The 17577-nt window shown below is 43.2% G+C and overlaps 1 protein-coding gene across 8 annotated transcripts in view; it reads right to left on the bottom strand.

Annotated features, from left to right (window-relative positions):
- Positions 1-17577, bottom strand: part of HIVEP2 (HIVEP zinc finger 2) — a 142025-nt gene that overhangs the window by 38725 nt on the left and 85723 nt on the right. For 6 of the 8 annotated variants that reach the window (XM_030447288.1, XM_030447290.1, XM_030447291.1 and 3 more), the window contains one exon: positions 14544-14641. The exons of 1 other annotated variant lie outside the window; for it this stretch is intronic. The gene's annotated coding sequence lies outside the window, so the exon portion shown is untranslated. Of the gene's footprint in view, positions 1-11211; positions 11261-14543; positions 14642-17577 lie in introns of those variants that run through there. One more of the 8 variants, XM_008494066.2, reaches the window with a different exon arrangement.

Raw genomic sequence — 17577 nt, 5'->3', positions numbered from 1 at the left:
AGCCAGGGCAGGGGATACCCCACTGCGGGCAAACGCAGGCCGTGGGTGCAAGCGCGGGGCAGCAGGGGAGGCTGCAATGGGAGCAATGGGAGGCAGTAAAGAGACACCACGTGAAGTAAGTAAGGAAGGGCTGCGCTCCCTCACATCTTCCTACATCCTGCCACAGGTCACTGCTTCTGCCACAGCCGTCCCCTTCCCACCCCTGAGTGGTGTCACTTTCCCCTCCCACTCACCAACCTGTAAGGCACACCATGATTTATGTCACCTCTCCAACCTGGCCTGCCTTCTCTGAGGTGTGAGCAATAGATGCAGTCTAGAAAAGGTTTGGATTAACACTGCTCCATTGGTGATTACAGCAGGCAAGCTGCATGGCTTTTAATGCAATTTTCCCCCCTGAAGGCCTGTAGGAGGTGGGAGGGGGTTGCCACGGGCCATGTCCTCACTCCTGGGCGAAACGGCAGGCCCAATTAGGTGTCTTGTATTATTAACGTTTTGCTGCTTCATCTGTTGATCATGTATCATGATCATGATCCTCTCAGCCTCTCAGTGCCCCAGCTTGCCACAGTGGCATCTGCAGAAGCACAGCCCTACCAGGGAACACTCGAACAGAAATCTAGCAGAGGGGGTGGAACACCTTCCTTCTGCAGACCCAAGCATGGGAGGAAACAGCTGAAAAGTTGAACAGATCACTGTAACTAGGACCCTCAAGCTAGAAGATGAGAAATATGAGATATCTGTCCTGCTGGCAGTAATAATCACAATGTATTATTAACCAAACTCAGGTTTCATCATTAACTTGACTCAGGTTTCAAGAGCTGATCTCACCCTAATCATCCTCCAAATTACATCCAGTGTTTCCCTCAGAGCTGAACCAGTACATTCAAGGAAAGCTGCTGGGTAACTATTACAACCAAGAGGAAACCCAGGTAAAGATGGGCTATAAATACCACAACCAAACAGGTGCAAAAAATTACAGACAGGTTTTAAGTTGCCCAAGCTCTGGGCTATCCCAGCACTCAGATCTGATCCTGACAGAGAAAGAAAACCAGAGCCTGTAGCTTCAAAGTCACTGATGGGAAAGAGCTTGCTGCCGGCACACGCTTTATACAGCACAGCTCACATACCCCACTTCTGCAAAGGATTGACTTCACTCCCCTCAAAGATGTCAGCAAAGTCACAACTCTTCCCTTGGATCTCAAAATACAGGAAAGGCCACTAACATGTTTGCTGTAATGAAGTAGCCAACTGTCTCAATCATGACCCAGCTGCTTTAACAAGATCCTTGTTTGATTTTATTCTGCTACCAAGCTTATCATCAGAGTGACTAAGATCTTCAAAAGCTTTTTCTCAGCCTCTAAGTGTGAGACATAATTGTGGATCAGTAAGGTCTGCTTGAGTAAAATAACCCAAATCACTTGGATGCAACTGCATAAGAAAAACCATTCTTCTAGCAAGGAGTCTAATTGTTTTGCCAGCTCCAACCAAGAGCTGCCAGTTTATTTGAGCAAGCTGGAGGAGCTGCTGCTTGCATCTTCATGAACTGGGAGTATTTGATTGCAAAACCACTACAGATGTATGATCCAGAAGTCAGCCTCTGATTTCTGATCAGTAAAACTTTTAAGCTAAGATGCTATCAGTCTGCTGTTTTTCTTCATAGCTTTCTTCAGGATACCAATTTCTTTTTCTCCTTGACCTGTTCAAGGATGTAAAATCTAATCTTAAAATAGAATTTGGGCTTTTATATTATGTATAAAACAGCTTAGCAAAAAAAAAAACCAAGAACAGAATGGATATAAACCAAATTGCAGTTTCCCATGGCACCTGGAAGATGCTAGCCATTACTTTGCTATCCTGCAGCCTGACTGCACCAGGGCCTTGCCAGAAAGTGCAAAGAGCAGAGGAAGAACACAAAAAGGCCAGTGAAGGTCAAAGGCATCCATGCTTTCTGCTGTCTGTACAGAGCTGGGTTGGGTGGCAGGAGACCTGGCAGATGGTGGAGGAAGTATCCTTGCAGCTTCTCTAACAGGGAAACAATTTGCTGAATCACAGTAAAGGGGAACGTGGCAGCTAGTCCTGCTAAGATGTCCAGGATCTCCCTTTGCCTGGATCAGTGGCCTCTGATATAGTTCTGCATCCCTTCTGGGAGTCCATGCTGCTATGCTCTGTTTTGTCTGTCCAGCTCCTCCTTCCCTCATCATCCAGTTCAAATAAACCATTGCCTTGCATTACACTTTAAGAACACGTACTTCTTTATCTTTTTCCCTTGTAACCATCTTCAGCCTGAATATGTTCTGCATGGAAAACATAAATCTGATTTTGGGCAGACACTTGACTCAGCAAGTCTATCAAGAGCAGCTTATTTTCTCCAACTTAAACTCCACATGTGAGTAAGTACACATAGGAGCTCAGAAATATCTGCATAAAGAGGTCCACTTGACAGAGTGTTTGATAATGTTTGGCAGTCAGAGTCACCCCAGGTGTATTCAGTTCATTTTAATTTTTCAAAGAAAAGGTTATTTACACCTCTGGGTACTAGGTGGTACTGTGGCTGTTTGTAAAATGCCCTACCCACGGATTCAAATCCAGATCTTAACATTGACGTGAAAATTACAAGGTGCAAATAGAGTAACATTTTTTAACACTTTTTTTTTTTTTTTTTTTTTTTTTTTTTTTTTTTTTTTTAATGAAGTTTGAATCAGCTTGCAGGAAAGTTAATTCCACCAGTGAGATGGTAAGTAGATCAAACCAGTACAATGTAAGCCTTCAAGACAGTGGAAAACTCCACAGGTGGCAGGGCAACAAAAATGATCAGAGAGCTGGAGCACTTGTCCTATGAGGAAAGGTTGAGAGAGTTGGGGTTGTTCAGCCTGGAGAAGAGAAGAATGCTGGGAAACAATATTGTGACCTTTCAACATTTAAAGCAGGATTATAAGATGGGGTCTTGTTAGCAGGGCCTGGCATTACCCCAGACATGGGGTAATGGTTTTAAACTAAAAGAAGGTAGATTTAGATGAGATAAAAGGAAGAGATTTTTTTACAGTGAGGGTGGTGAAACACTGGCATAGGTTGCCCAGAGAGGTGGTAAATGTCCCATCCCTGTAAACACTCAAGGTCAATTTGGATGAGGTTCTGAGCAACCTGATCTAGTTGAAGATGCCCCTGCTTATTTCAGTGGGGGTTGCACTAGATAGTCTTTAAAAGTCCCTTCCAACCCAAGCCATTCCAGGATTTTATGATACTCTCAGGAGAATCACTCAAACATGGTGCTAGGGTAGGTCAGCCCTTTGCAGAGCCAGGACCACGCTCTTTCACTCTTTCAAGATGCTCATCTGGACTGTAAACTAAAACCTTATTTTCTGGCAGGTCACAGCTGTTTTCCAGGATCTCTTTCCTTCTGCTAGCAATCACACATAGAAACAACAAAAGCTCTGACACTGTATATTACTTCTAGAGGTATCTTTTAATCACAAGGCTGCTGCAAGATATTTCTTCTCTGGAAGCAGTAATGGTGAGTTCAGGAAGCAGAGAACACCTGCCAGCATTAGAGAAGAGCACATCTAAAGCCACAGGTCACAGTTGTTAAAATGCTACTTATTACAGGAATCTATGATAAGACTGGTAGAGCAATCCAGTAATAACAGCAATAGCAAACAATAAGGAAAAAGTTAAAGGACAACTAATATAAATGGGGCAGCATTGTTCACTGACATTTTTAAGCCCCATTAGTGTGGATGCACCCTTGAGCAGATCTGAATTTTCAGCAGAGTAAGTGTGTGACTACAGTACAGAAAGTTCCTATTTCAAAAACTGTCTGTATTGCATGAAAAACCAAAATCATGCTGCTGAAACTCCCCCCAGTAAAATACTTGCCATTTCCCCCTTGGTTTTCATTTTCTCTCTACAGTGAACTGAGCTGCTCCAAGATTATTTTTCTGTGATTTTCAGCAAAAGTAAATAGAGAAGAAACTGTGGACAAGCACTAAAGGCATCAAGCCCAGCACAGACTTAGCCTTTGTCCCCCTTGAGAAGCAGATACAATGCTAGCTTGAGTGGACTCTGAATCCCAGTTTTAATTAGAAGAGAAAGTGAAACCAGGTGAACCTACCTCTTGCTTAATTACTATTCTTTCCTCAGTTACCCTCTGTCCTCCAGAAAAAGTCTTCTCCCTGTTGGTGACCATTTATGCAGGCACAGGATCCAAACTCTTTCCCACTGTTTCCTTACCATCTGCATGTTGTACACCTCTCTATTGACAGCTTCCAATAAAAGCTTCCTTTAATAGAGTTGTCCTGACTCACAGGTGGGGGGGAGGGAAGCTGACCTCGCTGCAGCATCAAGACTCTCTGACGCATTTTGGGAGGCTGTGGTTTCAAGTCTGAAAGAATTCAGCCTTGTTTTCAATTAAGTTTTACAAGTTTATCTTCCAAAATATCACCCTATAGCTCCATGTCCATCTGCAACTCTGTGTTGTTTAGCGGTTCAACTTAACCCTAGCCAGCATTTTATCCATATGCTTGGCAAATTAGCAGCACTCACTAGCAGAAAAGAGTTTCTCAGAAACGCAGCCACTCAGGCTCCTGGATGGCTCCACCTCTTGTCCACCCACTCCCAGTTTCAGACATTTCACATTCCAAAACTGGAAGTGTCCATGCAACATAAGGTCACATTATTGCACAATGCGCTCCACTCCTTCTAAGAGCCACTGCATCCTCAAAAGTACATCAGCTCAAACAGCAAGAGAGCTGTTTACAACAGATTTCTATCTGAGTGGGAGTATTTTCTCCAAGTATCTTATAACAAGGACACGAAGTGTATGACTCTTCCCTACATTTGGTAAAATTGTTATCGAGATGGTATTAATGTAATGCTTCCACATCAGCACTCCTTCCCCTTTAAGCTGCCTTTTGAAAAACTGAGAATTAATTTTTACACTTCCCCAAAGTATTTCTGTGCTGGATAATTTTAGGACACACTAAACAGAACAACTTCTGCCTATCTCAAATTTAGAACTGAGGCTGTTCGTAGCTTTGCAATACAACTGTGAATTACTGTCATCAATGGAAGTTTTGCCAATTTTTTTTTTCAAATGGTCTAAATAATTGCCATAACCCCTACTTCACTTAGTGCTTAAATCCTAACAGGTGAATGAAAACTTTCAATTTTAACTGAAGAACACCTCTTCTAGTATAAGGAATTAGAAGTCAGGTGGGGTTTCCCCCAAAGGACATTACACAAATGGAAATAGTGGTGTCTCGTTGTGTTATCTTTGAAACTCTTCAGCTTTTCAGGTATAATTAAGTCTTTGCTGTTAGCATGAAAAGCCTATTTAGCATCCCCCTGAATACCACTGAGTTACTCTGGTATCCTCTAAAGGCAATTTTGGACATATTTAAATAAAGAGTAAACAACCATCCTTATGTGCCACCTCTTCTTTCAGTTCAGATCTGTTACCTTTGGCCTCAGGGCCACTAGGACTGCCAAGCAGTGGCAAAGTAGAAGGGTTCAGGGCAAGGGGGTTTCCAGAACCCTCTGGTAAAAATGGTGATGCTGGTGGTGCTAGTAGCTCTGGCAGTTCTCAAGAGACTGTCCTGATTTCACAGTCCAGTGAGTTCTCCATAAGCTGTCACTCTTGCTATTCCAGAAGCAAGAAGGCTTCATGCAGTCAGCATTCAGAAATTTGATTCAGGCTATCCAGGGAAAGGTCTGATGGCAAAACCAAACCAGTCACAGAGTAAGAGGAAGAGGGAAATAGAGATAAACCTATGAGAGGAGCAGAACAAGGGACACAGGGGACTTTTGCACCTCTCTGTTTCACTAGATCCACTGGCACCATGCTCTGCTGTAGGTCAGCCCAGGCTTTTCACTCTGTCATTCATTTGGAAGATATAATTTATGATTGAGAGTCAACTGCACTTCGTCCCGTGGAAGTGATACTTAAAATGTATCTAATGGTTTAAAAATACTTAGCTCCCATTTGCTCTATGAGCAAGCAAACGTTTGGACTGAAATATTTAACTGCAACTCCCATGCCTTTCTCAGAAGCTTAGAGGAGGCTGCCTGAAGGCAAGTGTGACATCTGCCATGCTGCTTCCTATGTGCACAATGGGAAGAAATCTGCCCCAGCCTTCAGAACTGTAAAGATTGTGAATTTCCTCCAGTGCAGTGGCTGACACACAGCCTGCTTTCTGGTACAACCCATTTCCTCTGAGGGACACAGATACCTGTGGGACAGTGGAGGCTAACGCTCTGTGCATGCCATAGCCATGAGCATCAAATCTGCGAACCAGTCACCTTGCAATACAGTCAAAGGACTGGTGTTTTAAGTAGCAGTCCCTGCAAGTCTAAATGAGAGCAGAATGAAAACCTGATGGCAAACAGCAAAAGAAAAAAAATATTAATAAAAGTATGGAAACACTCTACTGTAAGTAGAGTGTAAGTATCTACTACAAATCTTGGGACTTAGTCAAACAATTACTTTTAAATCTGAGTGGTATGAGCATTCATTCCTTTTTGAAGTTCATCCATAAGAGGTCACTGTGTGACTCAATGAACACCTTCGTGTCAGCAGCATTCCCTTCTCCCTTCCCATATGCTCAGCACTAGGTGTCCACCTAGTCTGTCACCAAGTCTCCACCACTACCCAGCTGCCTTTCATAGGGACATTTAGGGCAGGCAATAATGCAAGACATGTCTGGGAGTTCTTCAACCTCTTTGACTGTATGACCTTAAACAATTTTACAATTACTTAAATTTACTTATTTTTTATTCCCCATTAATCTCAAGCGGAATCCAAGAGTTTTACAACCCACAGATGTTCTAAATAACTAGTAAAAAATACACTAGAATTTGGGAAATTGAGCTTCATCAGCAGATACAAATTCACAAATGGCCAAAGCTCCTCTGGTTTCCCAGGGTTTAGGACCTCTGTTTTAGAATCTACTTCACTATGACATTGGGGCTTAAGTAGTTAGTAGACTTTCTCACAAGTGTTACTACAGTAAGCATGGGACATGGAGGCCTGACAAGGTGACCTGCCCACAGGAACTTTTCAACCTTGAAGTTTTTTACTGCCATGAGACAGAAGGGAATACTAGGTGACAACTTAGTGACAACTGAAACCATTTTAGCTCATTTCACCTAAGTGAAGTTCTTCCACATGGAGTAAAGTGACTTGAAAGGAAGCATTTAAATCAGAAATTTCCATGGGAAAACAAAAAAAACCAAAAAAAGAAATAAAAATAGCAATAAGGAGATTTTCCAGTGGAAAACTTGTTCCTGTGGAAATTCCACTTTCAATCAACACACTGTTTTTATGGGAAATTCCTAAGCAGCTGTAGGCACGCCCTCATGCTGAGATGTTGAAAAGCAGCTCACGTCTGACACATTGCCCTCAGATTTCCCACATCAGATAAACTTCAAGAGCAGAGCCCTCATCTCTCCCTTACTCTCATGCACACCCTGCAGCACACAAGCAGTCCCACCATGGGCACAAAGGGGCACTGGCTGCAGCAGCAGTATGCACATGGTTACAGATGGGATGCTCAAAGGATTACTCTTTTAATGTCTCAAATCAACATTAATTATAGGCTTTCATATATAAGCTGTCCCTAACACTCTGATACTAGTAAAGCTGTCATTGACTTCAGCAGCATGTTTATATGCCCTAGGGACTGCAGACTTGGGAGAAACTTAAACAAAGTTCCTCAACAGTAGACTGCACCGTGGAGGGAAAACTATGGGCTGACTATGGGCTATGTGATTGTGTGAATGGTCATGAATCATAGATGTAACTCCATTGTTATTAATTGTTTTACATTGTCTTAAACCATCAATAAAGACTGCTCACTCCACAGCAAACATTACAGAAAGTAAGACAAGCAATTTTAGTGACCTTGCTAGGAGTCTTCTACATTTGCTTCAGGAACACTGAGTGTCTCCTTTACAGAATATTAGAAAAGCATAAACCATTCATTATAACACATCTTCCTTTTATCAACCACTTTAGCATGAATCATCCTACTGTGTAAACGGGCTAGAATTTGTATCTATGGCAAGGCTCAATGTATCTCAGAAAGTTAGAGGAAGAAATAAGCTATTAGAGCAGGCAGGCTTGTACCATCCCTCACAGTCCAGAAAGAGGTATTAAGCACCTAAACCACTCCCCTAAATATTTTCAGTGATTTACAGTAATTCTGTGCCAGTCCTGTATTTTCACACTATTGTATTTTTAACACAAAATAAAACATGGATCCCTGTGAGTAAAAAAGTTAATTCTACTGGCATCAAGGGACTGACCTTAACAACATACTCGCAAGAGTTGACTTTGCCTCTTTCCTGGCTACATCCTGTCCCATTTAGCCCATCCAACAGTAGAGTGGATCCAGCATCCCCCAAACTGAGCCAAGCTGGTGGAACTCAATCCCAGCAGAGCTGTAGCAGAAGCAGGAACCCCAAGGTGCCATTGAGGAGGCTGTCAGCAGCTGGCTGCCTGCCAGGCACTGCGGGCCACGCCGAGGTGAAGGAGTGGACAAAGGCCACTGCTCAGCTGCTACAGTGACCTTCAGCTATGCTGATCTGCGATGGAAATGAGCCCCTTGGACATGCTCCTGTTTCTAAACCACATTTTCTTGGCTATCCGCAACAGTATGTACACACATAGGATACCAAGGTCACACACATGCACAGCCCAGGTATTGTACATGAGGTGAGGAGTTCCACTCTAACCTTGACTGCAAAATGGTGAGCCAGCTACAGCAGGGCTACTGCTGCTCTGCACCCTGGGAGCACAGCAACCACGTCCTCACTAAGGCATGCTGCATGGCTGTGAAAATCACACACGCTGAGATCAAATTGCGACATGGATTTCAGAGATCAGCAAAAAAATCCAGCATTTCTCCACCCAAATTAAGTATTCTTTTGGGACATCACAGTAATGAAATAAAAACACAATGAAAATCCTACTGATAAAAGCTTTGCTACTGAAAGGACAAGAAGGGCGTTTATTTTCAGAGTCAGACACTCGAAAGAATAACCCCACGTGCCAGATAGTGTAAGTTGTCTTTTCCAGTACGTAACAGAGATACCTCTACTACACTAAGACATGTTTGATAAGAGAAGAGGGCCCAGTCTCTTCTACATATTCTCTGCATACCTGTTACTATCACACAGCTGCTCTCAAGTCTACAGTTTCCTGTGCAGTACAAACTGAGTACCACTTCCCCTACAGAAAAAAGAAGTCCTTACTTGTTCTTAATTAGAGATGGAAATATTGTCATATTTTCCACTAGCCAAGCTTGAAACCATTACTGAACGAGCCTTCATTAATTTTTCCACAACATTTTGCAGAAATTTCAGGAAACAGCTGCACCAGAAATGATTAACTGTCCTTATCACTAGGGCTTCATTGGCTAACGTCAAGTGATACAGGCTTTCTTCTTTCAAAACTCTACTTCCAATTATGATTTTCTTGTTATTCTTTAGTTGACTGTCTCAATACACTATTTTCTCCTCAAAAGTATATGATTACACAGGTTTCAGTGGCACACAGACATTTTATGACCAGTGGAAGAATTTGTATGGTTTGGAGCTGCATACTTCTAGGAAAAGACTGCTTGCTGCAGATTGCTCAGCTGTGTCTTTCTTGGATCAAATTCAATGAAATTCACAACTTGCAGTCAAATTGTATTTGCTAGTCAGACTGAGTTCAGTACACTGGCATAAACTCTTCTTTCTGAATTTTCTTACTCTTTTTCTCTCCTGTCCTACTCTTCTCCTTTCCCCTCTTCTCTACCCCCACTCTCACTCTCACCTCTTCTTTGACCCTGTAGCAAAACTTATCATACAATGCCCTGTACAATTTCTGGCAAAAACAAGTGGAACAGAACACATAATCCTCCAAAACATGCAAAAGTTGAGATGCTAGAAGCCTTGGTACACACTAAGAGTGCAACCATCTGGAGATAACTGCTAGCACAGATCTGAGATTCCCAGCAATCTCAGAACTCCTTAGCAAAGCACCAGTGGGCAAGGAACTCCACTCACATGGATTTGCACCGGGTATTATGTAACTTCCCAAAAACATTAATTCTTCAAATTTCTGATAAGAATGCAGGAGAAAAAAAAAAACAAACAAGGAAAAGAAAAAGAAAAAGGCTAATTTAATATAATAACTTTTAAAGACTGACATAATATTACAGTTTCTTGTTTGTATTTTCAAATATTTGATTTATTGTTACTAGAGCATGTCACGTTACAATAAATCTGCATATATATCCCTGTCAGGTTTAAAATTGCAATTGTTCACTGTGTGTCTTCACTGAAGCTGTAAGTCTTGAATGTGTAACTTTAGGATATCTTTAGACAGAAGGATGCAAATAGGAATATTCATGTACTGGAAGTTACATAAAATGAATCCCATTGAGTGTGGTTCAGTGTTGATACTGTTACCACATCTGCATTTAACAAAAGGTAGGTTACTTGCAGAAACAATGGAGCCACCTAAACAGAGGTTTATCTATATTATAGAGGAAGAATCCTTTCTGCTGTCTGTAAATCAAAATGAATTGCATTTCTTACTTTTAAATGGGTCCCTTCCAAAGCGGTGTGTATGGCATCACACAGCCCCCACACCTCTGCTCACTGATGACCTCACTCTGTGCTAGGTCAACTCCTGAACATCTTCATTGCCTTTAGGAGCTAAACATACAGCTGGCAAGGTACTGGCCCAGAATGTGACATAGGCCAGTATTGCTATTTAAATTGCTATTTTAAATTTTTAAATTGCTCTACCACGATACTTGCTTAGATAGCAGAAATTCCAGTGCACTATACTTCTATTTAAAATATGCATGAATATATATGGTTTTATTTACAAGATATGAAATACTGCCAAAAGTAGCCATTTTTTTTACAGATTCCACTTTTTAATATCCTTCGTAGAATTTCTCCTTCACCATACCCTTATCTGTCTTCTAGTTTGAAAGCTGTAGCTTGAGGTGTCAGAGGATTTCAAGGACCATGCCCTTCAAATATATGGCACGTTAATGCCCTGCTGGCTATCTCATAGCCGCCTGTGGCTGCACGGGAGACCCGAAACACACATTGTGTAAGGGGATGTGTGTGTGTGACCAAACGAAGCATTACATTTCATTAATCAAGCCCCGATTTTTAGAGGGGGAGGGTTCTGAAATAAACAGAAGATAAATACTGCACCTCCTCGCTAGCAAGAAGGGTCGGCAGCTTTCCGAGGGCACAGGGGTTGGCAGACGGCAGCTGCAGAAGGAGCTGGATTTTTTTTTCCCGACCACACCGGGCACCGGCCCGCGGCGAGCGCTACCTCCGGCCCCGGTTCCGGTGCAGCGCGGGGAGCGCCAGGGCCGACACCGCTCCCGGCAGGCGCGCACCCGCCGCCCTCTGCCCCTCGCCTCCCCCTCGGGGGCGCGTACCCGTCGCTCCGTAGGCGCAAAGTCCCACTCCCGCAGCTCCGCCTGCGGCCGGGAACCGCGGTGGCGGAGCGGCGGGGAGCATCGCAAGCAGGGCAGCGCCTCATGGCCGGGCCCTGGGAGACTTCGCAGCGCCCGTTCCTGCCCCCGCCGGATGTTTTCCAATCTTTCTCCTCACCCCGGGCTGTCAGAGAACTAGCGAAAGGATTTGTTGACCTGACACCATCCCGGCCACCTCCTGGGCGCGGAAGAGGAAACATGGTTTTTTTTCTCTCCCTGACTAATTGCGGGACTAGGAGCGAGCGTTCTTGCTTCCCCCCGAGTTAGCACATCTTGAGCTCAAACTGCCGCTGAGACCCAGCCTACTCCTGTTCACACGGTCAGCAAGGAGCTGCAGGGTCTAGGGGCAATGTCGTAACAAAAAGCGAGACCTTGAACTTGCTTCACCCTTCGCATAGTCATTTACGTTTGGGCAAAGTGGATAACACTCCTTCAGCGCTAGGGTATTGGCATTTTATGCTCGCTCGGAATTCTCTTTACCCAGGTATAAATAGCAAAAGGTTTCGAGTGGTGGAGAATAGGGACCAGTATCTTCAAAGGATTCTCAGCCAAAATAAAGCATCTAGTCCTCCACACCACAGCTTGTGCAATCTCACCCTGCTGCAAGAATCATCCCCTGCAGGACGCCTGGGACTGCTGGTTTGGCAGCACTGCATGCTGCTGTCTTCTGAGCAAATGTGCCTTCCTATCGCCCCATATCCAGCAGTGGAATCAGACTGCAGGCTTTCATCTGTTAAGTAGGTAGTAAAAGGGTTCAGTTTCATAATGGGAGCCTTTTTTCAGCTCACACGATGTATTTACTACCTTACCAGTATTAAGTGCTTGCCTTAAAATTCTTAGCACATAAAGTAGCAGTACATATTATCATGGTTACAATAAAATTGGTCTGAACTACACATATTTTGGGAGGATCTATTCTCAAATTCAATTGTTCCAAACAAAAAAAGTAAAGTGTGCCATTACTTGGCTCACACATTACTGGGGAGATTTTTCAGCATCCAAGAGAGCCACAGCAAAAAGGACCTAATGTACAGAAGTATCATTAATAACATGCTAATGAAACCTGAAAAATTTATGCTAATACCCCATTTCAGAGGATGGCTGCCACACTCTTGTGTACCAAAGTTCTCAGTTTTCCACTTAAGTCCCTCCTGGTGAGTCAGGACATGGCTAGGTTTCTGTACTGCAGGAGTATTCCATTACTCCTGCTTATAAATTTCACACGCTGTTAGTGCTTCCCGAACTGGCAACAGAGCTCAGGGGTGCATAAGGACAGTTTGTTTTACTGCTGAACTTTAAACATAAGTTCCACAGGACCTCTGGCAAGGATGATGCCTTGTTTTTTGCCAACATGTTCATTGGTAACAGCCCTACTGACAGCCATTGATCGGTTTGTACCTCTCTTGCCTACCAACCCTAATCCCAAACTGCAGAGAAATATCTTGGTTAGCTCTCAGAGGCTGCAGGGTGGAAAGAGTGCCACACAGATACACACAACATCCATTGCAGGGATTTGGAGATGGATCCATAAGAGGATCACCACCCTGGACTGCAGAATATTTGGGATCAGTTCCAGGTTTGAGCAAAGACGCAAGGGATAGACCATCTCCAGTTAACCCACTCCCTTCCTTCGATCCATATATAGGATGAAACATAGGTCCAACACCATGTACATAGTTCTGAAAAAAATGCAGGCTTTATCTCAAAATATGTTCTGCATTTTCTTTGAATACCTTCTCCTGTGGTCATGATATCACATGAGAATCTCCAGTGTCCTCCTTGTATCATAGAATAATTTGGGATGGAAAGGACCTTAAAGATCATCTATTTCCAACCCTCCTGCATGGGCAGGGACACCTCCCACTAGACCAGGTTGCTCCAAGCCCCATCCAGCCTGGCCTTGAACACTTTCTGGGAGGGGACAGCCACAACTTCCCTGGGCAACTTGTCCCAGTGTCTTACCACCCTCACACTAAAGAATTTCTTCCTAATGTCTAATCTAAATCTCCCCTCTTCTAGTTTAAAACCATTAACCCTTTTTTTTTTAAACTACGTGCCCTTGTAAAAAGCCCGTCCCCAGCCAAGCTCCTACGGTTGCAAATAGGTACTGGATAATAGAAAAAGATCAAAGAAAGGATCAAACTTTTTCTGAACTTTTCACTATCTCAAGCCAGTATCATTAAATTCTGAGGGCTAACACAATTCTCTGTCTATCAAGGCTGTGACCATTTGGAGAAGTTTAGAGAAAAGGAGCTTCTCAGTGCCTCAGGTCTCCTAACAAAAGTAACTCATGCGTGCAGACACAGCTTTTGGGGTGTCAAACCATTCCAGTCTGTGACTACCAACCCAAATAAACCTGAAGCTGCAGTGAGTAGCTGAAAACAGATCTTTTCTTGACAAGACAAACTGGCTTTCAATGCCACAGTAGGACTGCTGTTGGGGACTGACTAATTCTAAGATAGCTTGGATGTCATTTTACTACAGTGTCATCACTTTCATAAAGCAGTTTATATGCATTCAAGTGTTCCCAGGTGAAAAAGGACCCAGGTGAAAAAATAAACCTTTAACAGTATTGCCAGTGGTGTACTTCAAATGGCAAGATGACCAAGCAAAAATTAGCAGCTTATATTTTAGGACAATTCAAAAGCTTCAAAAAACACACAAAAATAAACAAGAAGCTCTGTTTCATATATCAGAACTCTACCCATCACCTCTTCATTTATTTCTACAGTATAATTTTTCTGTTTATTTGGTTCAGAAAGTGTGCTCCCCACGTGCTTGATGGAAGGACTGCACAGAGAAGGGAAAGTGGCCAGCCAATAATGTGGACAAAGCAACTTCCAAATGAACAAAAACACAACCTGCCCCAAAAGAGAAATGCCTCTGATTTCAGCAAGAGTAAACTTCAGTTGTAATAGAAGGATGTGTAATCAGTATTACAATGTGAGTGACTTCCACATGAAGCCTCCTGAGAACAATAAAGTACTGACCCAGGCCTGCTCCCTCAGTTCATTCAAACCCATCCCTTCTTTGCTCTCCTACCTGGCTCCTGCCATCAAAGTTGCAAACGAGTAATGGTTCCAGTCAAGGCAATTTGGTTCACTGCTCCAGCAACTATGGCTGTTGACTCTCTCCTCCACCTTTTTGGGAAACAAATATGAAAGATTTTTAACCATTGTGCACAATTCAGCTTGCTGTTTGATTTTACAGCCTTACTGACATGATGCCATTGGCTACATCAATGAGTGTAAGAACATCATATTCAGTCAGTCTTCCCCAGTACTCAGGTCTTTCTCCCTCAGAGCAATGTGGCACCAGCATCAGTAAACTGTCCTGCAGTTTCCAACTTGCTGTGGGCTAAAATACACATCATATGTTCCAAGGTGAAAACAATGGACATACAAGACCAAAAGGTGCATACAATGATGTGTTTTCAAATATATTTACAGCAAGCAGTATAAACACACAAAGTACTGAAGTGCCTTTGTAGTCTTTTTACCTTTAGGGCTTGCAGTTTTCTGCCTCATTTTCAAAACATCATGACCAAATCAAAATTTCAGAACATGTACTTTTTAATTTAATGCAAATACTTTCCTGTTACTAAATCAGAGCAGTGTAATTGTCTTTCATTCCACTTTTTTCCCACATAGCACCGTGCTTTAAAAGTGAGACCATTTATTTTAGAAAATAAAATTATGAAAATGTATATTACTGGTACTCTGGGAAAGACCACAAAAAGGCACTTTCTGTATACATAAGACCTGCTGTACACTTATATGCAGGAGTGCTATGTATGTGTCCAAGTCACAGAGCACAAGGAGACAAATTTGTTAATGTGCTAACTGTGTTAGACAGATACAGGCTGCCCTATTTATACCTGCAGGGAGAAGGTTATTGAATATCTGAAGGTATGCCTTAATCAGAGCATACTGGCAATGCATCCGGAACTGGAGACTCATGTCTAATTTGCACACAATAGAGCTGACTAAAAAGCTCGTCTCATTAATACTGAGACAATGAACCTTCAGTGACCACATACTCAAACAGGCCCTGCTGTTCTGATTTTGTTGAAGGCCAGCATGGACACAGAGAAGACCACAGTCTGCATTTTGCCCTGGGTGCTTTCTTCCAGGTTTCTGTCTTTCCCTGTAAGCCCACGCATGAGATGCAACATCAGGTGATGTGAGAGGGATGGGTGATGAGTGTGGACATCTCAGGGGGATGCTCCTGAACAGGGCAACACCTCAGGGAAGCACAGGATCCCAGTGAGAGCTGCAGCTCATGTCACCCCTTCTCCTGCTCTTCGCCCTGGCTGTGATTCTGAGCCCTGGCTGGCCACCATCTTAGGGCAGTCAGGTCACCGCAGCAGGAAAAGGTACCTGCTCCCCAAGGGATTACAAATGCTATGGCAGAGGAGCATGGCAGAGATAAAACACAGCATGCAGAACTTGCAGATTTGTGCCCACAGCCTAACCATACTGGCACTGAAGACAGGAGCAAAACCTCCCCCAGCTTCCAGTGAGCGCACTGGCTGCCCATGCTATCCTGTACCCGGGGCACAGCCTGGGGTGGGCGATGCACGGCACTCCCACTGCGAGCAGAGTGCAGATGTGAGCTGCTGGAAACAGGGTGCCAAAAGCTGAAGGGTAAAGCAGGCCTGAAACTGGTTAGCAATAAAAAGCATATGCTTATGCTTTTTTTCCCCTGTAATGTTTGCTATCAGCAACAAAAACAAATAGCAAATGATAATGTGTTAGTGACCAGCAATGTCAACAGTGGTCTATACAGACATCTGAGTGTATAAACTAACATATGCTCTGGCTCCAGACCCTGACACTTTATCACATCAATATACAGCTTTCTAGGAAATGATCTGGATGTGTAGCCAGGAACCCCTTTTGAACCTTTGAACAAACATGGCTGAATACGGTTTTAATCTGTGACCAAAACCTTGGCACAGCTGGACTCAAGGGCAAAACTCTGTTTTTAGCAGGGCCAGTATTTCACTTGCTGCTTTTACAACTGGCCTGAGAAAAGTTCCTGTAAAAAACCAAAGCAATGCAATAAAGAATCCTTATTCTCCCATCCTTCCTAAGGACCTATGGGTGCTTTAGATTATAGCATCCCTTCCCTGGTGTGGCATGGATATCTTCCAGCTCCCAAGCAGGTCATAGGCTACACTTGCACACAGTTATTTTTAATTAATATGCATTGTGACTTGGTTTATTTAATCCACAATCCTAAAACAAGAGTCTTTATTCTCATTTACACTAAATCCTCTCTACAGAGCCCAGGAAGGAGCAGAAGGGACATTCATGAAAAGAGAATGAAGCCGTAAGTGAAAGACATCACTTAGGAAACAAAATCACACCGTTGCTGCTCCAGCTTCATAAAGAGTATTTAAAGTGAAGACCATGAGGAACACTATATTATATTTTCCATAATTTCTTTCTTAGGTCTTAACTCATCTTCCCTCTGTGGTAATCTCTCTGTCCAACAGCATTCCTCAAATACCTTAGCATCTCATCCAAGTGTGAAAGATGCCCCCTGATTTCAGTGAAGGCTGGATCAGTTTCTGAGGCTTTGAGAAGCTTAACCATGACTTCCAGTTAGGCAAAATATTAGCCGGAACAAGATTTGGTTAAGGACAGCAAGGCAGAACTAGTGCATCTCCTTTCTAAACTGACATCTGACAGCATCACTGGTGCTACCAGACAGGACGTGGTCTGAGGGAACAGCCAACCTGCAGAGTCTCTAACAACCCAGTATAATGCATGTGTCATCAAACAGGATTTTACTGCCCAATAAGAGCTCCCAGAGGCATTGTTGTGATTCTAAAGCCAGGAACTTCTAATTTGTTTTTATCACCGCATTAAGTAAAATTTGTGCAATCCTTGATTCCTTGACAGCAAACAGAAATGAGCATGCCTTCCACAACTGCCCACCAAAGACAGACTGCAACACAAGCACTGCTGCTGAGCATTTGCTAGTATTTGGTCATATCTATTCATGACTCTGCTCATCTGCTGCAGTTGTTTGCCATCTATGGAGACTAAGATTAAACAAGCACATCAGA

The sequence above is a fragment of the Calypte anna genome, chromosome 3, assembly GCF_003957555.1.
Source record: "Calypte anna isolate BGI_N300 chromosome 3, bCalAnn1_v1.p, whole genome shotgun sequence".
NCBI lineage: Eukaryota > Metazoa > Chordata > Aves > Apodiformes > Trochilidae > Calypte > Calypte anna.
Note: the sequence above shows the minus strand (reverse complement) of the source record. Positions and strands in the feature narration are given on the sequence as shown.